A 27,473-nucleotide genomic window follows, 5' to 3' on the forward strand; every position below is an offset into this window, starting at 1 on the left:
TGATCAGCAGGGCATAAACTCGTGGAGAAACACCCCTCCATGTCTGATAACCATCTCATAGCAACAATCGAGTCCTGAACTCCATCGAATGTGGGAAGCTTCGCATAATAGAAGTCCCGATACTGAAAACCCCGACTAGCCCCTTTCTTTGCCGTTGCTACAGCCCTTGTAACCGCCGCGGCAGCCGTCTCTGCAAAAGCCGCATATCACTCATCAAACTACTTCAATCACAGTGGTCCTGATCGACCCAAACAAATCTGGCGACTCAGCCCGCAACAATGCATCAACCTCATCACGCCGGATCTCGCGAATCCTCGCATCCCGCTCGCTCGTGCTCGTCCGACCGATAACCGGATAACAAGATAGCCACAAACATCATCCACTACGAACCATGGTACTCATTTCATAACATCCCTCCTCAATATGCTTCGGTGTATGGTACCTGAACCATAGCACCACTCCCCAATCTGCTCCAATGTATAGCACTCGGACCACAACATCCATCTCAATCTGTTCCGATGTATGGTGCCCGGACCATAACATCACCCTGCATCCGCTCCGATGTATGGTATCCGAACCATAACATCACCCCTCAATCGGTTCCTTAGGACCTTCAGGATGCCCCCTGTATCAAGTATGGGTCCTCTGCTTTCAGTAGTACGGGCCCATACTACCTGCCACATCTACCCATACTTCCCACACGGACCATCCCGGAGTTCCTAAGTAGCTGATAAACCTGCTCTTTCACCCATCTCATCGCGCGTGCTCGCTTTCCAGCGAAATCCTCTACTCTACCAGCGCACTCATCTGGCTAGATTTACTCCCTAGTCCCTTCTGCCGTCCTCCCGCTTCTTTGCTATCAGCTGCTGAAGAGTTCCCTATGATGCCAGCCCTCTACCTCCTGAGTATCGTCATACTCACTTGGTAGCTGACTCCCATCATCGATAACTCCACAAAGCACAAAGCAAGCAGCATTCGAGCATTGAAGCATACATAGGACTCCCCATCTGTGGTAGCTCCACCTTCTCGGCTCATCCTCGGAAGTACCTCTGTACCCCGTAGCTTTACCCCTTGTGCGTTCTAACTAGATACTCTCACTCATCACATACACACAAAAACATAACGCGCATATAACAGCAAACCCTAGACTAAGGCATCACAAATCAGGCCACTCTAGTCCTAAGATGTGAAATACCTAGCCTGTCTCTAGCATACAGTAATGTCTCATAACGCATAATAGATATTTCATAATACCAAAGTAAGGGTATTTTGGGAAATCACCGTTTGGCTCTGGCTGATTGTACACACTGCTCTTTCTTGCTTTCTCTTTGAACTCTTATTCACTTTTAGAAAACCATTTATTTGGAAAACTTTTTCTTACTTCCTCAGTTTGAGTCCAGATTTACCCGTAGGCGCGTCCGAATCCCTCAAACCAAGGCTCTGATACCAATTTGTAACACCAAGATTTCCAAAAACAAAATTTCCATTTAATTAATCAATTTAATATTAAAAACACTTGTATAAAATCTTATTCACATTCGAATTACAAAACATAGTTTCATTTTCGTTATAATAGAAAACCAGGATCCTCCAAAACACAACTCTTTCTTCGGTGTGTACAATCGAACCGTTGCCAACCCGCGTTACTGTAAGAACCTGAAACATCATATCATAAACAACGTAAGCACGAAGCTTAGTGAGTTCCCCAATATACCTTACGCACATACGCCCTCCGGCCCGGACCTTTCAGTCCACATAATATTGCCTTCCGGCCCGACCCTTCGGTCCATAATATCTATATCGCCTTCCGGCCCATAAGATAATTGCCTTCCGGCCCATACACATATATAACACATAATACAATACTCTAACACATTAAGCACATATATCATATATCATACCTGACCTTTCTGTCACATAATACCTTGCCTTCCGGCCCATATATAAGCATGCATATCACGCGTAGCAACTAACTTTCCATTTATAGCATATAAACATAACACGTAACATACTTGACCCTTCGGTCACACAATCAAACCCTTCCGGGTGAGGTATAGTGAGAAGACTCACCTCGCAGACACTGGAAGATAGCAACTCCTAAAATCCCTTGCACTTGATCCTCCGAGCTACAAGCCCCCTGTAACATCATACATCCCTTATTAATACTTATATCTTCCCCGTTAACTGACCCTAAGAAATCACACCAATCAACTCTGGTCAACAGTCCATTGTCAGCTCGACTGGACTCGGCGAGTTCCCTGGCGACTCGGCGAGTCTGGTCGTCCTTCAATCCTCTGAGATTCCCCTTCTACTCGTCGAGTATCCTCTTTGACTCGACGAGTTACTCCTGGAAGAATCGCGGGGCCACCCCGACTCCACTCGCCGAGTCTGAAGAACAACTCGGCGAGTCCCAGTGAATCTTCAAGCTACTCGCCGAGTCCGATCATCCGACTCGGCGAGTCCACGCCATGCAGTCGATCAAACTGCTTCCTGAGATACATATTTTCCCGAAATACACACTCATGGGACTTCTGGACCTCTAATCATCCTATTACTAGGGTATAAACCTTTGTATAACGACATAGTAATCCATCAAATCACCAAAAGGGTTTCACAAACCCTAATCCCATAACACATCAACATAGCAGAGGATAATTCGAGATCTTACCTGAATAATGTATCCTCTGTGTCCCCAAACTTCAGAGCTCAATCCCCTTGATCTTCCTTTGGCCAAAATCCTTCCTCTTCTTGCACTACAATCTCCTCCAAGTCACTAATGGCCTTCAAGCTTGCTCTAGATGCCACAATCGTTTAGGGTTCTCCACAATCGGCCAAAAGACGAACAATGACGACAATACAACCCTTATATACGACCCAATACGAAACGGTTAGGGTTTCTGCTGAACAGCGTCGACTCGCCGAGTCCATACCTGGACTCGTCGAGTCCAGTCGCGAACCCGCGACCAACTCTACGACCCTACTCGGCGAGTCTGGCTCCAACTCGCCGAGTCTCCCCTTTAAAACACCCCAAAATGCAATTTAACAATACTTGAGATTTTGGGCTGTTACAAATTTATATTTTTAAAGATAGGATTCCATTGTAATATATTTTGTATACAAGAGTTCCCTATAAAGTTTATAAATCACATATGATTCTACTTAATAAAAGTGTATAAAAATCTTTATATATAACACCCGATAGTAGCCGTGTGTTTTACTTGTATTTCCCCCCTTACAAAGCATATAAAAGCATTTGGAATAATTAAAAAGGGTTAATAAAGGGGTATGAACTCACTTGAAAGTTTGAAGATAGCGAGATGGAAAACCGGGCAGAGTTTCGTCTCGGGAAACGGATTTTTTTCGGGATTCTCGGGAATCTCGGGAATAAAATCGACCCTCGGGACTTGAGCAAAAAGGTCAGAGCTTCGGGGTAGTGCGGGCACGGAAAACAAGGGAAAACGCAAGAAAATAAAGAGAGAATGAGCAAAATTTCCGGGAACCCTCGCATTTCTATTTATAGAGGGCTGAACTGCCTCGGTACACGGGGCGTACGCTCGTACGCAGCACGTACTCGTACTTCATGCATGACCGAGTCCTCGACTGCCTCGGCTTCGGATGGGACGGAAAGGGGATAGCTTCGCATAGGGGCAACGTGGACGGACCGAGACCAAGGCCCTCGCATACGCGGGGCGTACGAGGTTACGCGACGCGTAATTCGGATGAAGACGCTAACTCCTCCTTATGATATTACCGGATTTTGAATTAAATTTATATATAATTTATTTAATAAATTTCAAAAAATCATATCTTCTTCATACGAACTCTATTTTCGATGGCATTTTTATCCACGCGTAGGTGAGACTACGCTCTACAACTTTCGTTTAGACTCCATTGGCAAATTCCGAAATTATTTTTATTATTTATTTATAAAATGACGTGATTAAGAAATTTCTTTAAAAATTCATAACTTCTTTATCTGACGTCGGTTTTTGCCAGACTTGTCACCGCTGAAATACCATTGTCGAGACCTTCGATTCTCGTTTAGGTCATTCCGGCCAAAAGTCGCTCGATCTCCGATTCGAGTTTTTAGCTGTCTGCTGCTAAGCCGAACTTGGAAAAATCTTAACTTCAATATACGAAGCCGGATTTGGGCATTCTTTTTACGTATGATCCCGGTTTAATGATATTAAACATAGTAGGCAGTTAAATAGAAACTTTTTGGACATTTTATTATCAAAGTTAATTTCTTTAACTCAAAAGTTGTTACAATACTTGACTTATTAGGCTATTACAAAGAGTTGAAATATCGGGTTGTCACACCGTGGTCGTCATCCATACTCTGCTGAATGACTAGAATAACACCAATAACACTGAGGCCTCTCATCTGTTTATTTCACACCAATTATCTACCCATGTTCTACCCAACATATTAGTAGATAAAAATTTACATTTTTATACACTGTTTAAAAACCTGTATAGCATGCTTTAATCAATACATATTCCACATAACAGATGAGGCATACACACATAACACGTATTTCATAGAGAATATATCAGATCTATGAGATAGAAGAGAGTAAATATACATTCACACATATAACCACAAAATATATACACGTAGCACGTACGTTATATTAAATACTTCATAATATTGCGTTGGAAAGAAAATAACTACACACTCACTTGATCAGAAGATGATCCCACAACACTACGGCTTATAGAGGTAGTGTCCCTCCGTAGATCTGGAAGATCTTTACAAAAACCGGGCTCCTCGCGGGCAGGGCTTCGGCTCGGGAATAACGCTCTTCGGGATTCTCGGGGCTTCGGATCTTACTTCGGGGCTCAGGAATATTACCGGGGCTTCGGGGTACAAACGGCACGCAAAACGAGGCAAAAGACTAGAGAGAGGGATGGAATTTGCAAAAGAAACTCAGCTGCCTTCGGATCCCCTTTTATTGGCTGAACCCTCGCACGTACGCGGGGCGTACGCCTCGGTTCGTAAGCGCTTGTGTCATCGGAGGTACTCGAGTGCTGACTTCGTCATCCTTCGCTGTACGCGGGGCATACAGCAGTACGCGGGGCGTACTTCGGATAGACCGGCTGACTCCTCTTCGGATAATATCGGAGGTTTAATTAAAAATAAATATTAAATATTTATTAAACTTCAAAAATTCATATCTCCTCCATACGAACTCCGTTTTCGACGTTCTTTATATCCACGCGAAGGTGAGACTACGTTCTACAACTTTCGTTTAGACTCCGTCGGCTAATTTTGACTTTTATTTTTATTAATTATTTTTAGAAGGCCGGGACAGAAAAACTTCGTTATAAATTCATAACTTCTTCGTCTGACGTCCGTTCTCGCCTAACTTTTCATCGTTTCGCTAATTACAACGAGACCTTCGATTCTCCTTTAGATTGTTTCGGCTAAAAACCACTCGATCTCAAATCGAGTATTCGGGCTGCATACTGCCCAGTCGAAACTTCAGAAAATCATAACTTCCTCATACGAAGTCAGATTTGGGCGTTCCTTTTATGCACGCTCTCGGTTTAGCGAAATCTACGACTTTCTTTTAGATCACTAAGGCTAAATATCGCTCTATCTTAAGTTCATATTTTACGTCACTCGGCGTCGTGCCGGTTCTGTTGCGAAACTTCGACAGGTCATAACTTCTTCGTTATAACTCGGATTTTGGCATTCCTTATATCCCCGTAATCCTTGTTTCAACCACTACAACTTTATGCGAAGATATCGGGCTTATTTCACACATTAATCTTGACGCTTATTTTATTCTTAATTCATTAAATTATAAAAATTAAGAAAACACACATAAATCACATAATTCACATAATTCACAAATAATACATTTATTATTTCAAATTGGGGGTTACAAAGGTTAACCTAGACTATTAAATTGCTAAAAATGGCAAGCCCAGAAGCACGGGCGTTACAATTCTCTCCACCTTAGAATGATTCCGTCCCCGGAATCACACACCAGCAAACAAATGCGGATAGCGACTCATCATGTCACTCTCCGTCTCCCAGGTGAGATTCGGCCCATTCGTGTGTTTCCATCGGACAAGCACTAACTCAACCATCTCCCGTGAACTTCCTCAAGTAACACACATGAAAAGTGTTATGAATTCCATTCAGTTCTTCGGGTAGTTCGAGCTTGTAAGCTTGATTCCCAATTCTCTGAAGAACTTTAAACGGTCCAATAAACCTTGGACTTAACTTTCCCCTTTTACCAAATCTTATAAGTCCCTTCCACGGCGAGACTTTAAGCAAAACCGAATCTCCAACTTCAAAAGTCATCGGTCTTCGCTTTTTGTCAGCGTAACTCTTTTGACGATCTTGAGCGGCTAACATTCTTTCCCTAATTATTTTCAACTTTTCAGCAGTTTGATGGACTATCTCCGGCCCCATAAACTGCTTTTCCCCAGCCTCAAGCCAACAAGATGGCGTACGACACTTTTGTCCATACAATTCTTGATAAGGTGTCATCTTTATGCTCGAGTGAAAACTATTATTATAGGAAAATTCTACCAAAGGTAAATGTTCATCCCAATTACCTAGGAATTCCAAGGTACACGCTCTCAACATATCTTCAAGTGTTTGTATCGTCCGTTCGCTCTGACCATCAGTCTGCGGATGGTAAGTTGTACTTCAACACAACTTGGTACCCAATTCCTCGTGTAGACTTTTCCAAAATCGTGAGGTGAAACGACTATCACGATTTGACACAATCGTTAGTGGAACACCGTGAAGCCTCACAATTTCCTTCACGTAAGAATTCGCAAGCTTTTCCATAGACCATTTCTCGTTGGCTACTATGAAATGCGCACTCTTAGTGAATCGATCAACGACCACCCAAATCATGTCGTGACCACTTTTTGTTATGGGTAGTTTAGTGACAAAATCCATAGCAATGTCTTCCCACTTACCCATAGGCACAGGTAAGGGTTCTAAACTCCCGTATGGTTTCTGATGTTGTGCGTTGACTCTTGCACAAGTCACACACTCGGCCACATACTTCGCAATGTCGAGCTTCATCTTCGGCCACCAATAATAGGGTTTCAGGTCCCTATACATTTTTGTGCTACCGGGATGAATCGAGTACATGGTTTTGTGAGCTTCTTCCATCAGAAGATCTCTGACTCCTCCTGTATTAGGTATCCAAATCCGATCTTGGAACACCTTCAGTCCGTGACTGTTTACACTGAACACCAACGTTTTGCCCAAACGTTCCTCCTTCCGGTCATTCTTCTCAGAAGCTTCGCTTTGAGCTTTCTTTATACTTTCCAAAATAGTCGAGACAACTTCAATTCTCAACGCTCTTGGCCTTCTCCTTTCAAGATTGACTTTCCGACTGAGAGCATCAGCAACAACATTGGCTTTACCGGGGTGGTAAAGTATCTCATAGTTGTAGTCTTTAAGTAATCCCAGCCAGCATCGTTGCCTCATATTCAATTCTTTCTGACTAAAGAGATACTGGAGACTCTTATGATCAGTGAAAAGTTTGCACTTCGTGCCATAGAGGTAATGCCTCCATATTTTCAGAGCGAAAACTACCGCTGCCAACTCCAAATCATGAGTCGGGTAGTTCTTTTCGTGCTCTTTCAATTGTCGAGACGCATATGCGATCACCTTATCTCTTTGGGTCAAAACGCAACCCAATCCAACCCCAGACGCATCGATATAAACAACGAAGTCTTCAACTCCATCGGGTAGAGAAAGTATCGGTGCCTCGCATAGTTTCTTCTTTAGCTTCTCGAATGCTTATTTATGCTTATCACTCCAAGCATAAGTAGCTCCTTTGTGGGCCAAAGCTGTTAATGGACTAGCGATCGAAGAAAAGCCTTGGATAAACCTTCGGTAATATCCGGCTAATCCTAAAAAGCTTCGGATCTCCGTGGGACTTTTGGGTTGTTCCCACTTCATTACAGCTTCAATCTTTGCTGGATCAACCATTATCCCTTCTTGGTTGACCACGTGACCCAAGAATTGGACTTCACGAATCCAAAAATCACATTTGGAGAACTTCGCATACAGCTTCTCCTTCTTCAAGACTTCCAACACTTCTTGCAAGTGTCTGCCATGCTCTTCTTGGCTTTTTGAATAAATCAGAATGTCATCTATGAACACTATCACAGATTTATCAAGGAACAGGTTACAAACCCTGTTCATTAAATCCATGAATGCTGCTGGAGCATTGGTTAGTCCAAACGACATAACCAAAAACTCGTAGTGTCCATATCGTGTTCTGAATGCAGTCTTCTCTATATCCTGCTCTCTTACCTTTAACTGATGATATCCTGACCTTAGGTCGATCTTTGAAAAATAACTTGAACCTTGTAGCTAATCGAATAGGTCATCAATCCTCGGCAACGGATATCTATTCTTTATTGTTGCCTGATTCAGCTCTCGGTAATCAATGCACATCCTCATGCTTCTATCTTTCTTCTTTACGAATAACACCGGAGCTCCCTAGGGTGATGAACTAGGTCTTATGAAACCTTTGTCCATTAACTCCTGAAGTTGCATCATTAGCTCCTTCATCTCCATCGGTGCTAATCGATAAGGTGCTTTTGCAATTGGCGTTGTTCCGGGCAACAAGTCGATACGAAATTCTACTTGCCGATCGGGTGGTAATCCAGGAAGATCTTCTGGAAATACTTCCGGATAATCACACACAATAGGAATATTTTGCATCACCTTCTTTTCCTTCTTAACATCGATCACGAATGCTAAGTATGATGTACACCCCTTGGTTAAACATTTTCTAGCTTTCATTAGAGAAATGATTCCAGAGTTTACTCTGCGTTTATCTCCGTACACCATAAACGATTCCTTCCCAGGCGGGTTCACTTTCATTATTTTCTTCTTGCATAAAATTTCGGCATCATTGGCGCTAAGCCAATCCATTCCCAAAACGATGTCGAAACCGTTAAGTTCGATAGGCAGTAATTCCTCGTGGAACTTATTCCCATTCAGATCAATTAAGATGTTTTTCATACGATGGCTAACAGGTACAAACTTGCCAGTAGCAACTTCGACTAATAAGGCATTATCTAGTCTATCAACAGGCAAAGCTAGTTTTCTACCAAATTCATGTGATATAAAGGAGTAGTTAGCTCCAGAATCAAATAAAATTTGGGCAGGAAATTTGTTAACGAGAAAGGTACCTGAAGCGACATCAGCTTCATCTTTAGCAGCTTCCAGTCTCATCTGGAATGCTCTCGCCTTTCGCTTTGGCGGAATGTTGGGTCTTGCTGCTTCCTTCTTTTTCGGACAATCCCTTGAGATGTGCCCCTCCTCACCACAACCATAACAAACATTCTTGGTGAAGGTGCAGTCGTTGGCATAATGCCCTGGCTTTCTACATTTGAAGCATGAGGTTTCTCCGCCACACTTCCCATGATGCTTTTTCTTACGCTTGTCGCACCATTTCGCCTCTACCTTTCCTCCACTTCCTCTCGAACCACATTTCGAGAATTTATTTTTCTTGCTGGACCCTGAAAATCCATCGATTTTCCTCTTTTCACCAACCTCTGACCTTTCCAGACCCTTTTCCCTGATCTGGGTCTCAACATTTCTAGCAGCCCAGATGGCGGCTTTCAATGAGGTTGCTTGCTTAACCATTGGACCATAGTCCGCTGGTAGTCCAAGGGCAAACTTGTTGACCTTAGAGAGTTCTGTAGGCACCAAATATGGGATAAACTTCATCTTTTCTGTGAAACTTGCAGCGTATTCAGTAACGCTCAATTTCCCTTTCTTCAAATTCTAAAACTCATTACTGATTTCCAGAAGATCCTGCTCGGAGCAGTATTGCATTTTTAGTTGTTGCACAAAGTCTTCCCAAGACATTTTGCTTGCTTCTCCCTTGGGCATAGAGTCAGCTAACAGCTTCCACCAACTCAACACGCCAGATTTTAGCAGAGGGATCGCAAGAGCGGTCTTCTGCCTATTGCTGCATTCGCAACTTTCAAACATAGTCTCCATTTCGGAGACCCAGTCCATAACTTGAACCGGCGTCGGGCTTCCGGATAGACATGGTGGTTTGGATGCCATGAAATCCTTATACTTGCACCCATGACCATCATTTCCTCCATACTGGTTATTGCGTCTAACCACTGGTTGTTCGTCTTGACCAATGATCCCACTAAAGTTTTCTCCTTCAGATTGCCCTACATTCTCCTCGGGCTCTTCCGCTTGAATTGACGGTTCTTCACGATTCTGCCTAAGCAGGCGTCTTGTTTCTTCCATCTGACGATCCAACATCATTTGAATCATCATTTATACACCAGCCATTGTTATCGGCTCAGGTGCATCAGCTACAACAGGTACTTGTTGATTTACAGGCGGTTGATTCCTGTTTTCATCAGCATTTCCAACTCCGCTTCTTGTTCTCACCATTTTTGATCTACACACCGAATAATGTGAAATTTAGATCTTCATTCACGACAAATGTTCAAATCATCCTTATTACTCCAAACGGTTACATGCTAGTTCTAATATCGTATACATACGCTTAGAATCCTAAACACATAAACCTTCAGATCCGGTTGGCAACAAACCGTAGATCCGAACAATTAATATCATGTATGGCAACTCTCCTAAAATAAACTAGTGCTCGTGTCTAAAATTTATCAGACACACATCTCACAATCTCCACTTAGCATACTAAGTTTAAGTCTAGAAATCCAACAAATTCCTAGTTCGCTTAAACTAATGCTCTGATACCAACTGTGACATCCCCAAAATCTCGGCCAGAAAAGACCGATTTCATTTATGCTTTTTAAACATTTTTAGAGTAAATCCGTTTGATTTTAAAAGAGATGCGGAATTTGTTCCCAAAAACAAAACATGATAAAATAGATATTTATCAAAACATTTCATATAGAAATATGATTTCGTTTTATAATCAAAAGTCGGGATGTCATGTTCCGATACAGATCATGAAGCATAAATGATAACATTACAAGTCGTTCAACAAATATATACATATATAGACTTGTAAACAAAACAACTTGATGATTCGCCCATCGTAAGCTCTTGCGCCACTTCCTGTAATACAAATAAACTGAGTGGGTCAGGCTTGGGAGCCTGGTGAGCATATAGGGTTTTCAACCCACAATAATTATATTTAATTTCAACAATCCACAATAAACCCGATTACCCATTCCCGTTATCCTCACTTTTACGTCCCTAAAATAACTTCTATTATAAGGAACCTAATTCAGGATTTTCAGCGGGACGGACATTACTGCAGAGGGGCTTCCTCAACAATAAGTATCCTAAAGGCAACCATGTGGGGGATAGAGTACACCGGTGAACACGTCGTTCACAACACCTACAGGTAATGAGCCTGCTAGTGTTCCACAGGACAGTCTAGAATAGTCCGTGGTCGTCATCCATACTCTGCTGAATGACTAGAATAACACCAATAACACTGAGGCCTCTCATCTGTTTATTTCACACCAATTATCTACCCATGTTCTACCCAACATATTAGTAGATAAAAATTTACATTTTTATACACTGTTTAAAAACCTGTATAGCATGCTTTAATCAATACATTTTCCACATAACAGATGAGGCATACACACATAACACGTATTTCATAGAGAATATATCAGATCTATGAGATAGAAGAGAGTGAATATACATTCACACATATAACCACAAAATATATACACGTAGCACGTACTTTATATTAAATACTTCATAATATTGCGTTGGAAAGAAAATAACTACACACTCACTTGATCAGAAGATGATCCCACAACACTACGGCTTATAGAGGTAGTGTCCCTCCGTAGATCTGGAAGATCTTTACAAAAACCGGGCTCCTCGCGGGCAGGGCTTCGACTCGGGAATAACGTTCTTCGGGATTCTCGGGGCTTCGGATCTTACTTCGGGGCTCAGGAATATTACCGGGGCTTCGGGGTACAAACGGCACGCAAAACGAGGCAAAAGACTAGAGAGAGGGATGGAATTTGCAAAAGAAACTCAGCTGCCTTCGGATCCCCTTTTATTAGCTGAACCCTCGCACGTACGCGGGGCGTACGCCTCGGTTCGTAAGCGCTTGTGTCATCGGAGGTACTCGAGTGCTGACTTCGTCATCCTTCGCTGTACGCAGGGCATACAGCAGTACGCGGGGCGTACTTCGGATAGACCGGCTGACTCCTCTTCAGATAATATCGGAGGTTTAATTAAAAATAAATATTAAATATTTATTAAACTTCAAAAATTCATATCTCCTCCATACGAACTCCGTTTTCGACGTTCTTTATATCCACGTGAAGGTGAGACTACGTTCTACAACTTTCGTTTAGACTCCGTCGGCTAATTTTGACTTTTATTTTTATTAATTATTTTTAGAAGGCCGGGACAGAAAAACTTCGTTATAAATTCATAACTTCTTTGTCTGACGTCCGTTCTCGCCTAACTTTTCATCGTTTCGCTAATTACAGCGAGATCTTCGATTCTCATTTAGATTGTTTCGGCTAAAAACCACTCGATCTCAAATCGAGTATTCGGGCTGCATACTGCCCAGTCGAAACTTCAGAAAATCATAACTTCCTCATACGAAGTCAGATTTGGGCGTTCCTTTTATGCACGCTCTCGGTTTAGCGAAATCTACGACTTTCGTTTAGATCGCTAAGGCTAAATATCGCTCTATCTTAAATTCATATTTTACGTCACTCGGCGTCGTGCCGGTTTTGTCGTGAAACTTCGACAGGTCATAACTTCTTCGTTATAACTCGGATTTTGGCATTCCTTATATCTCCGGAATCCTTGTTTCAACCACTACAACTTTATGCGTAGATATCGGGCTTATCTCACACATTAATTTTGACGCTTATTTTATTCTTAATTCATTAAATTATTAAAATTAAGAAAACACACATAAATCACATAATTCACATAATTCACAATAATACATTTATTATTTCAAATTGGGGTTAGAAAGGTTAACCTAGACTATTACATTGCTAAAAATGGCAAGCCCAGAAACACGGGCGTTATAGGTGAGGTGGTGCAACGCGTGATGGGTAGTACGAAGATAGTGCTTCAGACGACATAGCAGATCCAGCAGGTAAGACAGAGGTTGTTGTCCGCTTAGAGTCGTCAGAAGAGTTATGCGGATAGGCGACGATTTGAGCTCGAGTTCCAGGTTGGTGATTTCGTACTCCTGAAGGTATCTCCTTGAAAAGGAGTGATCCGATTCAGGAAGAGGGGCAAGCTGGGGCCCCAGTATATTGGGCCGTTTAGGGTGATCGCGAGGGTGGGCAAGGTAGCATATCGCCTAGATCTACCTGAGGAGTTGGACCAGATTCATGATACCTTCCATGTGTCGCAGCTGAGGAAGTGTATTGCCGATGAATCGGCAGTGGTACTGTTGGAGGACATCCAGGTGGACGCAAGTCTGAATTATGCCGAGAAGCCGATTGCGATTTTGGATCGGAGGATCAAGGTTCTGAGGAACAAGGAAGTGCCCCTGGTTCAGGTCCAGTGGCAACATCGGAAGGGGTCCGAGCTGACCTGGGAGCCGGAGTCAGACATGCGGGAGCAGCATCCGGAGTTGTTCGCAGCATGAGACTTCGAGGGCGAAGTCTGGTTCTAGTGGGGGAGAATTGTAACAGCCCAAAATCTAGGTAAGCTTTATGGCCCTTCTATTTTGAAAGTTGGCAAGTTTAGTCCCTTGAGTTGTATCTTGAATTGGCGAGTACGCTGGGCGTACTGGGGTGTACGCCGCGCGTACTCACACGCTTAATTTGGACGCGGACTTGACCGAGTATGCTGGGCGTAATGAGCACAGATGCAAACCCTAATTTCTGGCTTGTGCACTATAAAAGGAACATGTGGCCCTTTGCCCTAGCCACCATATTCCTTGAGTGAGTCCCTTGAGAGCTGAGATCCGTGCCTTAGCCTGTGTGTGCATGTTTTGAGCTTGGAGCTAACTTTTCAAGGTGAAGAAGGGAAGGAGGAGCCATTGTTGGTGCTAGAAGTGGAAGAACAAGTGTAGATCCGTGCTCTACAGTGGTTGGAGATCTCTTTTGAGGTAAAAAGCTCAGAGCTTTCCTTGTTCTTCTTAAGTTTTGATTTTTGGGATCATTTTAGGGTTTTTGGGTCCAAAGTTTGAGACTTTGTGTGCAAGTAGTCTCCATGAGCATGAATCTGGCCTCTTCTAGTGTGTTTGATGTTAAGGGTTCATAAAAATCTAGTCTTGGTCGTGGATCTAGTGTCATGCATGACTTCTAGTCCCATTATGGAAAGAGAAATGGTGTTTTGAGCACAAAGTGACCTCTACAGCCATGCAAAGGCATAAAGGTCTCGACTTTATGGGTTAAGTCGTATAAAAGGAGTCGGATATGGAGTTTGGACGAAAGTCTTAACAGATTAAGGTCTGGATGAATAGGATAAGGGAACTGGGTGTTACGCTGGGCGTAATCCCAGTACGCGCGGCGTAGAGTGTCGCGTACCCCGATTCTGTGGAAGCTCCGGGTATGCCCAGCGTACATGTTGGTACGCGCAGCTTAACCCGGAGAGGGTTGACTTTTGCTGACTTTTAGGGTTTGGTCAACTCTAGTGTATTTGGGCCAAGCAGGGGGGGTAAAATGGTCTTTTACCCTTCCTAAGAGTGTTTAGAGAGTTTGGTCTAGCCTTGGGAAATTATGTTGTTGACGAGTGTATATTTCATATGATTAGGCGGAGGCTAGGTCCTATTCACCGAGTTCGAGGTTTCCCGAGTTACCGAGTTACACGAGGTGAGTCTTCTCACTATACGTTACCTTGAGTGGTATTCTAAGTTGACCAGAGGGTCTTATGTGCTATGTATGAGATTATGTGTTATATTAGAGATTACATGCTATGTGTTATTTGTATGCTGTAGGACTATATAGATCGGACCGGAGGGTCCAACGATTCAGATCGGGCCAGAGGGCCCAATGAGCTATGACTGGACCGAAGGGTCCGACGAGCTGTGGGACTGGAGGGTCCCGCTGAGACATCTTGACCGGAGGTTCGGGTTTAGCCTCGAGTGGCGTATTTGTGTATTACGGTATTTTGGGGAATTCACTAAGCATTTATGCTTACAGTTGTTGTGTTTGATGTCTCAGGTACCAACGAGGACCGTGGGAAGGCGATGGCTTGACTCGTACACACCCACACCGATGGAGTTCACATTAGAGAGATCTTGGGATTTGTTTTGAAAACACTGTTGTTTTGGATTTGAGATTATGATATGATATACATTTTGTGGTTTAAAAATTAAAAATTAAATTGGAAATTTTACGTTGTTACAAATTTAATAGTAGAAATTCTGGCAACAGGAGCATAAGTATCAAAGAAATTAATGCCTTCCTTTTGTCTAAAGCCTTGGATAACCAATCTGGCTTTATACTTATCAATTGTGCATCCACCTTCATTTTTCTTTTGAGGATCCATTTACATCCTAATGCCTTGCAACCAGGAGGTAAATCAGCCAATACCCAAGTATTATTATGCATGATAGAATCATCTCATCATGAATTGCCTCTTTCCAGAAATGAACATCCCTCGAAGCCATAACTTTACTGAAAGTCTTTGGATCCTCTCAACATTAAAACTATATTGATGTTGAGAAATAGTCTCATTCCTTGTTCCTTCAACTAAATATAGTGGAAAATCAGATCCAAAAGACTTAGCTTTTCTAGCTCTGGTGCTTTTCCTAGGTTCAGGTACAGAACTTGCACCACCAAAAACATCTTCAGCTTGAGTAGTACTCTTGCTGGAAGATTGGTGAATCATGTCCCTTGGTCTAGGTATCGATGTAAATCTTTCCTCATCAAAGATAGCGTCTCTTGACTCTATCACTGTGTTTATAGACAAAGAGTCATTAGATTCTAAAACATAGAATCTATATGCATTGAAATGCTCAGCATATCCAATAAAGATACAATCTATACCACTCTCACCCAATGTTTTCCTTTTGGGTTCAGTAAGCCTTACAACTTCTCTACAACCCCAAACTTTGAGATAACTCAAATTTGGTACCTTCTTACACCAAAGTTCATAAGGAGTATTCTTACTCCTTCTTTTGTAGTTCCATTCAAGATGTAACATGCACTTAACATTGCCTCACCCCAAAACCCTTCACTTAAACCAGAATATGACAACATGGAATTAACCATTTCTTTCAAATTCATATTCTTCCTTTCTGCTACACCGTTTTGTCGTGGTGTATATGGAGCTGTAGTTTGATGTATTATTCCAGTTGATTCAAAATAAACTGGATCATAATACTCACCACCTCTATCAGTACGCAATACTTTTATTAATTCATTTTTATGTAGCTCAACTTGTTGTTTATAAATTTTAAATTTATCAAGTGCTTCATCCTTAGAATGTAGCAAATAGATATAACAATATCTAGATGCATCATCAATAAAAGTAATAACATACTTCTTGTTTCCAAGGGAAGGTGTTGCATGGAAATCACATAAATCACTATGTATAAGATCCAACACCTAGCTTTCCCTAACAACATCTTTGAAAGGTTTTCTAGTGATTTTAGTTATCATGAATGTTTTATATTTTCCATTATTTTGCATATCAAAAGCAGGAATTAAACTCATTTTAGACATGTCTTTTAATCTCTAGTAATGAATGTGTCCTAGTCTAGCATGCCATAATTCAAATTTATGAAAATTATTGCTAGTACTACTAGAAGCCATGCAAACAGAATTATCACTAGAAGGATAATTAATGTTAAGCCTAATCATTCCATTACATATATAGCCAAATCCCATAAAAGAACCATGTCTTGAAGAGATATACTTGTCACTTTCTAACACTTGTTTGTAACCATAATTATTTAATACAATTTCAAACACGAGATTCTTACGAATCTCTAGAACATATAAAACATTGTTCAAACACAAACATTTCCCAAAAGTAAAAGTAAGTAAAACAGATCCTATGCCCTTGATTGGTTCAGTTGCAACATTTCCCATCTTCACAACATATCTATCTTCAATTGGCTAAAAGTCCTTGAACCAATATAGATCTTTGCAAACATGACTTGTTGCTCCCGAATCAACACACCATGCAACTTTATCATCCTGCACATAAAATGCTTCAGAAATCACAGAAATATAATTCTAAATATATTTAGAATTCTGCATGAAAATAGAAATCTGACCTTGTTGCTTTTCTGGATCCTTGGATCCACTTGGTACAGCACCATCCTTGTTAACTTTGCAAAGACGACAATCTTTCTTGAAGTGACCCGGTTTGTTACAATTCCAACAAAATACTTAGCCTTCATATTGGAAGACTTTTCATCCTTTCCTTTAAACTTCCTTTTTCCATTAGACTTCTTTTGATTCTTTGAACTTTCTCCTTCTACCATGTTCACAGAAGAGGAACCAACTTGGTTCTTGCCTTTAGGATTGTTATCAAGTTCTTGAGTCCTTATGGACTCTTAAATCCTTAAATGGCTTCCAAGTTGAGTCAAAGTCAATTCCTCTTGGTTATGTGTCACACCCCGAAAACCAAAGGCGGAAACATTTCCGGGGTTGACTCCACATTGAGTATAAAATCCAATGTACATAGTAATCACAGTAAACAACCATTACATTACATATATTTGAAAGTTTACATTTGTTTCAAAAGTAAATTGTACAAGTGTTATACATATATCATATGAACAAAAGTAGAGACGAGACTTCTGCGCACTCCGTCTTCACCAAAAGATATCACCGGGTACCTGTCTAACGTGGACCTGAGAATACAAGCGGTTTGAAAATCAACATAAAGCTGGTGAGTTCATAAGATTGTTTGTTTTCTGAAAATGTACCAGTTTCCTTTAGTTTTTCAAAAAGGTTTGTTATCCAAGAAAATCCCATATTTTCTTATGTAAAACAGTTTAGTTATCTTTCATTACAGTTCAATTACGCGTTATATGTTACTCCAGGAAAATCCCATATTTTCCTAAATACAAGACCGATTGAATATCACAGAGTATAGTTTAATACACAAAACTATATATTTAGAATCTTGGGATTACTATCCCGAATTAGATATAAAAAACTTTAATATACGTGAACTGTAGATGGAAAATAGTTTGAAAACCTTGAGACTAACATCTCGTACTACATATAGATTTAATACCATGGGACTATCATCCCGGACTAGATACAAGATAGTTTGATATACTCGAAAATATAGACTGAAAACCATGGGACTACCATCCCGGACTAGATACAAAATAGTTTGTTAAAAACCATGGGATTACTATCCCGAACTAGATATAAGATATTTTGATAAAACCATGGGATTACTATCCCGAACTAGATATAAGATAGTTTGATAAAACCATGGGATCACTATCCCGAACTAGATATAGATTCTAACCATAGGAATAACATCCTGCAATAGATATGAACCCTATAGACCAAAAACCATGGGATTAGCATCCCGTACTAGATATATGATCTAAAGATAGAAGATTGATATAAAATCAAATCCAAAACCAAAGTCGTGAATAATCTTATATTAATACGTATTGTGAGTCGGGTAACCATGTTGATACGACAACGAGACCTCCTTGACGTTTGTCAGACGTCGGACGATATCTAGAATTTGTCACCCCAGGCGTGCCCGCCTAACTGTAGCTAGCAGTTAAGGTGTGGGATTGTCAGTCCTGAATAGATCTATTCACAAATTCCTCGCTCTCCCTCCAGGAGACTCTGGTTACACTTCCGGGGAGGATTTACTGATCATCCATAAAGGGTAGTGACTAACTCACAAACTAGTACTAAACTATTCACAGGATTCTCATACGATATCAAACATACAAAAGATTATGAAACATAATACAGTGAATATAGATACATACAATGAAACTATCTGGCAATACATTCAAATGATGCGGAGATAAACTGAATCAGACATAGTTTATCTAATAACTTTATACACATATCAGTACATGATAAAACGAGAACTAAAGAACCCCAAATTATTCCCATAATAATTTGATAAGTTTGGTTATTTTCTTAACTAAAATCCATTTAGTTGTAGTTGATAAATCATCCCTTATGCTCAGCATAATACATAAGGGGTTAAAGTGTTTATAAGTTTGCCATATATTATTTGAAACATATCAATGTTATAATTCGAAAACAGTTATAGTTTGCTTGTATTCCCCCGTGAAAACATTGAAAAACACGGAAAAAGCGTAGGGGTATGAACTCACCGGACGAGAAACGTGTTTAGGATGCTAAACGTTGGTTCGGGCTTGCAAATGCACGAGGTTCCTAAGTATAATGAAAAGATACACATTTGTATCTAATTAGGACTTAGATTATTTAATTGTTAGGGACAAACACTTTTAGTCGCGGAAACACCCCATTGCAAGACTTTAGAGGGACCCGGGTGGCGTTTAAGGACTTGAATGATCGGGAAATAGAGTTTAATCTTCAAGAGTAAACTCATACAAGAGTTTTCAGCCTATAACACCCATAATTCTAAAATTCGTATCTAAGCTCCAATGGTGTTTTGGAAGGGTTTAAAGGGCATAAAAACCCTATTTATATGAGTTTACGGCCCAAGCATGTTATTGGGCAGTAAACTCATTTTTACTCTTCAAAATCCATGTTAAAGGCATTCTAATTCTAGTCCATTAAGCCATTAAGCCATATCTAAGTCCCAAAATTCTTTAGGAGGGGTTTAAAGGCATAAAAACCCTCTTATTATGAGTTTACGGACCAAACATGCTCCTTGGACGTAAACTCATGTTTGAGGTCCAAAATCAAAGTTTAAGTTCAGATTTGAAGGCTAATGAGGCTGTACAACAAGTTAGGGAAGGTACCTTGGTGATTAGAAGCCCTAAATTTGAGATTTTGGACCCTTAAACTTGAATTTAGGAGAGAGGTTAGAGAGAGAGTAGTGAGAGAGAGAAAAAGCTTCAAATGAAAGGTTTATCATGTTTATATAGGTTGCAAAACTTGGACACAGTGGAATTCTACCCGATACCAGCATTAAACGGGGCTTTTGGTCGCACCCGATTAAGTTTTCGTAACCCGGCGGGGACGTTTCTATAATTTTTGAAATAACTATTTTGTGCTAATTTCATGAGTTCCTAAGGGGTTTGGACACTCATTAGCATAAATTAAACATATAATTTTAATTAACTTAACCCAAAAACGACATCGGAACGTTTCGATATATGGTGAGTTATACGGGTAGAATGGTTTTTCGGCGATGAACAACTTCGGGTTGTTACATTATCCCCTCGTTAGAAGGAATTTCATCCCGAAATTCAAAGATTAAGATATAGATCATGAATTGGAATGAGACACGAATGGATTTGTTTCCTTGGATCTTCACGTTCTCATGTGGGATCAGGTCTCTGCTGGGCGTTCTAGCGAATTCTCACTATCGGCACATGTCTTTGTTTCGTACATTGACTCTCTCTCAATCTACGATCTCAATCGGGTCTCTCATGGAAGTTTCAACCCTGGACGACTTCGTTTTCCTCAAAGGAAATAACTAGGGTTTCGTTGGGTAGATACTTCTAAGGTTTCGAGACGTGAAGTACCGAATAAATGATACTAAGCTCTAAGGGCATCCAAAGTCTGACGATTACAGAATCGATTCTACGAAGATCCCGAAAGGCCTGATGTATCACGACGGAAGTATTCTATACTTCCTAAAGCGTATCATGCTTTTCTGGGATAAAGCCATCAACAGGACACACGCTCCAACAGGAAGGAACGTCTTCAAGGAGCCGGGTAGCTAAGGGTTTGATAGCTTTAGAAGAAATTTATGGGTAAGACTGCGATATTAGTCGATGGGACCCAAGAATCGACAGGTTTCTATGGGTATTTTCGTTGCTGACTAATTTCCTATCGCCTTAGGCGTTGGAAAAGTACACGGTTACGACTACTTTGCTTGGCTACATGATCGAGGGAAAGAGATTCGACCGAAAGGATACCACTACTAATCCGTAGTGATCATATCAGTTCTTGGTCACCGTTTTGAACACGTCATTCTCATTGAGGTTCGGTCACGAGGTAGATCCAGAGATTAGGCCGATGCGGAACTAAGCTAAACGTTCGAAAGGAATTCTCGGGAATTCTTCGGGAAAGACATTTAGGGAAAAGAGCTGCAGACTTCCTGTTTCTCAATGGTTATAGGAACGAGGGGTGCATGGCAATTTATATCGGGAAAATTTTTTAGCTTTAAGGCATGAAATGATACGAAGGTTTGATGCTGAAGATCACGAGAGACGGGTCGGGGAAAAGATCTAGACGAGCGACCCTTTCGAAACCAAGGATAACAACATGAATGAGACTCGGTCATTTCATGTCAAACATAGCATCAAAGTATTTCGTGAAAAGTTTCCCCCATTTAAATCGAATGGAACAGAATAATCCTCTGGACTGAGGATTCAATCTATAGGTACGAAGTTAGTGTTCTCTATCTCACTGGTTAGCTGTCTCGATTGTACTCAATTTTGATTACAAACAAAGGATTAAGTTTAGAAATTGCTCGGATGGATAGATAACAAGTTTCCCTTCTGGTACTAGAATCGAAAAGAGTTGCAGGTATAAGAATTTTCAAAGAGGAGTATACCTGCGGTGACAGTGGGATCAGCGGTTGTAGCTGCTTTGGGGCAATTTCTTTTGAAGTGCCCTACTTCGCCACAACTGTAGCAGGCTGGACTGATTCCCGCTCCGGATGATTGGTTCGTTGATTTGGCTGGTTTTCTACAGGTTCGAGCAAGATGGCCCTTCTTGCCACAGTTGTCACAGATCCTTTCGCGACATGGACCAGGAATGCGGTGGTGGTAGCTGCACTTACCACACCAAGGAAGGGTACCAGTATATCTACTGGTAGGAGTTTGGGCCGTGGACCCGACAGCTGAAACAGCAACAGGGGCAGTAGCAGCATGGACTGCTACTGTTTGCTGTTTCTTAGAAGACCCTTGTGTGCTCTGAGCCTTCCGCTTGTTCCAAAATTTCTTTTTGCTTCCACCTCCACTGGTGACCGGCTCGGGAGTGATAGCCTCCTCATCAGAGTTGTCTTCGTGATCGATCAGGATTTGCGCAAGACATTTAGCACTATCATAGGTGTCTGGCTTCGCAGCCAAGACATTATTTTTTGTTGGATGGGTCAATCCCCAGATGAACCTCTCAATCTTTTTACTCTCCGAGGTAACCATTCCCGGACAGAGTAACGCCAGATCATCAAATCTTGAAGTATAAGAGGCTATGTCGGAACCCTTCATCTTAAGGTTCCAGAGTTCGTGTTCTAGCTTCTGTAATTCACCCCGAGGGCAATACTCAGCGAGCAGAAGCTCCTTCATAGCTTCCTAACCCATAGCATTTGCTACAGGTAGAGTTAAGGATTTGACTCGGCCGTTCCACCAAGTCAGGGCTTTGTCAAGAAAGGTGCAGGCGGCGAACTTTACTTTGTCTGACTCCGAACAGGCACATATCTCAAAGATTGATTCGATTTTCTCGAACCATCGGGTGAGGGTAATGACACCTCCAGTGCCATCAAAGGATGTGGGCTTCGCGTTCATGAAGTCTTTATAGGAACCCTCTTTTCGGTGTCCCTGACTGTTCTCTTGGTTTTGGGTTTGGGTACCACCGGAACCATCCGAGTTCCTTTGAGACATAGCAGCTGCCACCGCGGCATTGACAGCTGCCTGGAACATCACAGGGTCAAATTCAGGAGGAGGTGGTGGCGGAGGGTTGTTGGTGTTCTTCAAGCTGGGTCTCTTTCTTGGAGGCATCGTGATCTAAAAAGATCAGGAAAGAGAGGATCATAAGTCCTCTGAATTTGGATCATGAGATATGGAACAGAGGATATCTCATCAAGACAGATATAGCATCATATTAAGCGATAAAATAGGAAAGAGTTATCAAGGCAGAACATTTTATCGCTAGAGGAATGATCAAGGAACAAGGCGTATACGAGGATTTTCTACAAAGGATTGACTCGAGAAATACTCCCATAGTATTTCATGATTCACTGCAACGACGACTCGTTGTTTGGGGTATTGGGTAAGTTTTAGGTATGCTGCGTACCACAGTCACTCCCAAGCACATGTTGGCCGTGTCTCGAATGAATATAGTTGGCCAGGCTATATTGATCCTAGACACGACTACATAACTGCCCAGGTTTAACCGCAGCGTACAACACCCATTTACTTATGTTTTGTTCTACTTGTAGTTACGGATCTCGACGGTTCGGTATACTTGTATACTTTTAAAAATACTTATAGTTCGAAGATACTTTTAATTCAGAGCACTTAGGCTCCTTAATGTTTATAGTTTTATACCATTTAAGGTTTGGTATACTCCGTTCACTATAAACAAGGGCTCTGATACCAATCTGTCACACCTCGAAAACCAAAGGCCGAAACATTTCCGGGGTTGACTCCACGTTGAGTATCAAATCCAATGTACATAGTAATCACAGTAAACAACCATTACATTACATATATTTGAAAGTTTACATTTGTTTCAAAAGTAAATTGTACAAGTGTTATACATATATCATATGAACAAAAGTAGAGACGAGTCTTCTGCGCACTCCGTCTTCACCAAAAGATATCACCGGGTACCTGTCCAACGTGGACTTGAGAATACAAGCGGTTTGAAAATCAGCATAAAGCTGGTGAGTTCATAAGATTGTTTGTTTTCTGAAAATGTACCAGTTTCCTTTAGTTTTTCGAAAAGGGTTGTTATCCAAGAAAATCCCATATTTTCTTATGTAAAACAGTTTAGTTATCTTTCATTACAGTTCAATTACGCGTTATATGTTACTCTAGGAAAATCCCATATTTTCCTAAATACAAGACCGATTGAATATCACAGAGTATAGTTTAATACACAAAACTATATATTTAGAATCTTGGGATTACTATCCCGAATTAGATATAAAAAACTTTAATATACGTGAACTGTAGATGGAAAATAGTTTGAAAACCTTGAGACTAACATCTCGTACTACATATAGATTTAATACCATGGGACTATCATCCCGGACTAGATACAAGATAGTTTGATATACTTGAAAATATAGACTGAAAACCATGGGACTACCATCCCGGACTAGATATAAAATAGTTTGTTAAAAACCATGGGATTACTATCCCGAACTAGATATAAGATATTTTGATAAAACCATGGGATTACTATCCCGAACTAGATATAAGATAGTTTGATAAAACCATGGGATCACTATCCCGAACTAGATATAGATTCTAACCATAGGAATAACATCTTGCAATAGATATGAACCCTATAGACCAAAAACCATGGGATTACCATCCCGTACTAGATATATGATCTAAAGATAGAAGATTGATATAAAATCAAATCCAAAACCAAAGTCGTGAATAATCTTATATTAATACGTATTGTGAGTCGGGTAACCATGTTGATACGACAACGAGACCTCCTTGACGTTTGTCAGACGTCGGACGATATCTAGAATTTGTCACCCCAGGCGTGCCTGCCTAACTGTAGCTAGCAGTTAAGGTGTGGGATTGTTAGTCCCGAATAGATCTATTCACAAATTCCTCACTCTCCCTCCAGGAGACTCTGGTTACACTTCCGGGGAGGATTTACTGATCATCCATAAAGGGTAGTGACTAACTCACAAACTAGTACTAAACTATTCACAGGATTCTCATACGATATCAAACATACAAAAGATTATGAAACATAATACAGTGAATATAGATACATACAATGAAACTATCTAGCAATACATTCAAATGATGCGGAGAGAAACTGAATCAGGCATAGTTTATCTAATAACTTTATACACATATCAGTACATGATAAAACGAGAACTAAAGAACCCCAAATTATTCCCATAATAATTTGATAAGTTTGGTTATTTTCTTAACTAAAATCCATTTAGTTGTAGTTGATAAATCATCCCTTATGCTCAGCATAATACACAATGGGTTAAAGTGTTTATAAGTTTGCCAGATATTATTTGAAACATATCAATGTTATAATTCGAACACAGTTATAGTTTGCTTGTATTCCCCCGTGAAAACATTGAAAAACACGGAAAAAGCGTAGGGGTATGAACTCACCGGACGAGAAACGTGACGATTTAGGATGCTAAACGTTGGTTCGGGCTTGCAAATGCACGAGGTTCCTAAGTATAATGAAAAGATACACATTTTTATCTAATTAGGACTTAGATTATTTACTTGTTAGGGACAAACACTTTTAGTCGCGGAAACACCCCATTGCAAGAGTTTGGAGGGACCCGGGTGGCGTTTAAGGACTTGAATGATCGGGAAATGGAGTTTACTCTTCTAGAGTAAACTCATACAAGAGTTTTCGGCCTATAACACCCATTACCCATGAGTTTACAGCCGTAAACTCATGGTGGGGTGGTTTATGGTGCAAAATGGCTTGAAATAATTAAGGGGAAGTTTCTAGGGTTGGTTTCAAGGCTTGGAATTAATTTAAAACACCAATGACAACACTTAAAGGAATTTACGGCCTTAGCATGGAGCTTACGGCCGTAAACTCCTATATACCCTTGAATAAGTGTTTTAAGGTCTCCAAATTAATCACATGTGATTCCTAAAATTGTTCCAAGGCCTTTCATGATGTTTTAAGGGACTTTTGGCAACATTTTTGGAGTTTACGGCCCATGAGACCCCCTCATGGCCGTGAACTCCCTTAGTGTATGATGTATTATGTTTAAAGGTCTAAAACTTGTTTGTATACACTTCTAGAATTTATCCCAAGGCTTTAGGTGTGTTAAAGTGGCATTTTAACACATTTAGAGGAGTTTACTCTCCATGAACAATGAGTTTACGGCCCAAGCATGATCTTGGGCAGTAAACTCAAGTTTACTCCTCTAAATTGATGTTCAAGGTGTTCCAAGGCCAAATCCATAATTCTAAAATTCGTATCTAAGCTCCAATGGTGTTTTGGAAGGGTTTAAAGGGCATAAAAACCCCATTTGTATGAGTTTACGGTCCAAGCATGTTCTTGGGAAGTAAACTCATGTTTACTCTTCAAAATCCATGTTAAAGGCATTCTAATTCCAGTCCATTAAGCCATTAAGCCATATCTCAGTCCCAAAATTCTTTAGGAGGGGTTTAAAGGCATAAAAACCCTCTTATTATGAGTTTACGGCCCAAGCATGCTCCTTGGCCGTAAACTCATGTTTGAGGTCCAAAATCAAAGTTTAAGTTCGGATTTGAAGGCTAATGAGGCTGTACAACAAGTTAGGGAAGGTACCTTGGTGATTAGAAGCCCTAAATTTGAGATTTTGGACCCTTAAACTTGAATTTAGGAGAGAGGTTAGAGAGAGAGTAGTGAGAGAGAGAAATAGCATCAAATGAAAGGTTTATCACGTTTATATAGGTTGCAAAACTTGGACACAGTGGAATTCTACCCGATACCAGCATTAAACGGGGCTTTTGGTCGCACCCGATTAAGTTTTCGTAACCCGGCGTGGACGTTTCTATAATTTTTGAAATAACTATTTTGGGCTAATTTCATGAGTTCCTAAGGGGTTTGGACACTCATTAGCATCAATTAAACATATAAGTTTAATTAACTTAACCCAAAAACGACATCGGAACGTTTTGATATACGGGTAGAATGGGTTTTCGGCGATGAACAACTTCGGGTTGTTACATTATGTTTCACATTGTGTTTAAAATCCTTCCAGGAAGGGAACAGTTTGTCAATGATCACAGCCATAGAAATGGCTTCATCCATTTTCAGATTGTGTTGAGCAAACTGTCCCAAAATCCTTAACATTTCATGGAATTGTTCCATAACAAGCCTGAAGTCAATCATCTTGTAACCTATAAAGTTACTAACAAGAAACTTCTTACTAGAAGCATCTTCACCCATGTACTTGGATTCAAGAGAATCCCACAGTTCTTTTGCAGATTCGAAATTTTGATAGATATCAAAAAGAGAGTCAGACATACCATTGAGAATATGACCACGACATAAGTAATCATCATTTTCCCACTTTGATCTTCTTCTTGTTTGCTCCAAAGGTTCATCTTCAACATATTATGGTAAGACTAGCATGGGTGTACTCAGAACATACACCACTTTCAGAGTGGTAAGGAGAAACTTCATCTTCTTCTGCCATCTACGGAAATTTTGCCTTTCAAACTTGTTTAGTTTTTCAAACTTACTTGTCATTTCCTTCACAGAATCACCACTTTCCATGATCACAGAAATGCTTTAATCTTTGTTAGAAATTAGGGTATAGTAAGGATTGGAATTCTGAGAATTGTGTAAAACACTTTCAGATTAAAGGATTTGGGTGGTACTCCCAATATTCTTTAATCGGATAAGACTCAGAGAGACAAGAATTTAGAATGTTTTGATGATAGTTTCGTATGTACCAGAAATGAGACAAAAATCGACTTTATGATCTTTTTTTGAAAACTGTCATATGACAGTTT

This window comes from Lactuca serriola, chromosome 8 (assembly GCF_051521515.1).
Source record: "Lactuca serriola cultivar US96UC23 chromosome 8, Lser_US96UC23_V15, whole genome shotgun sequence".
Taxonomy (NCBI): Eukaryota; Viridiplantae; Streptophyta; class Magnoliopsida; order Asterales; family Asteraceae; genus Lactuca; species Lactuca serriola.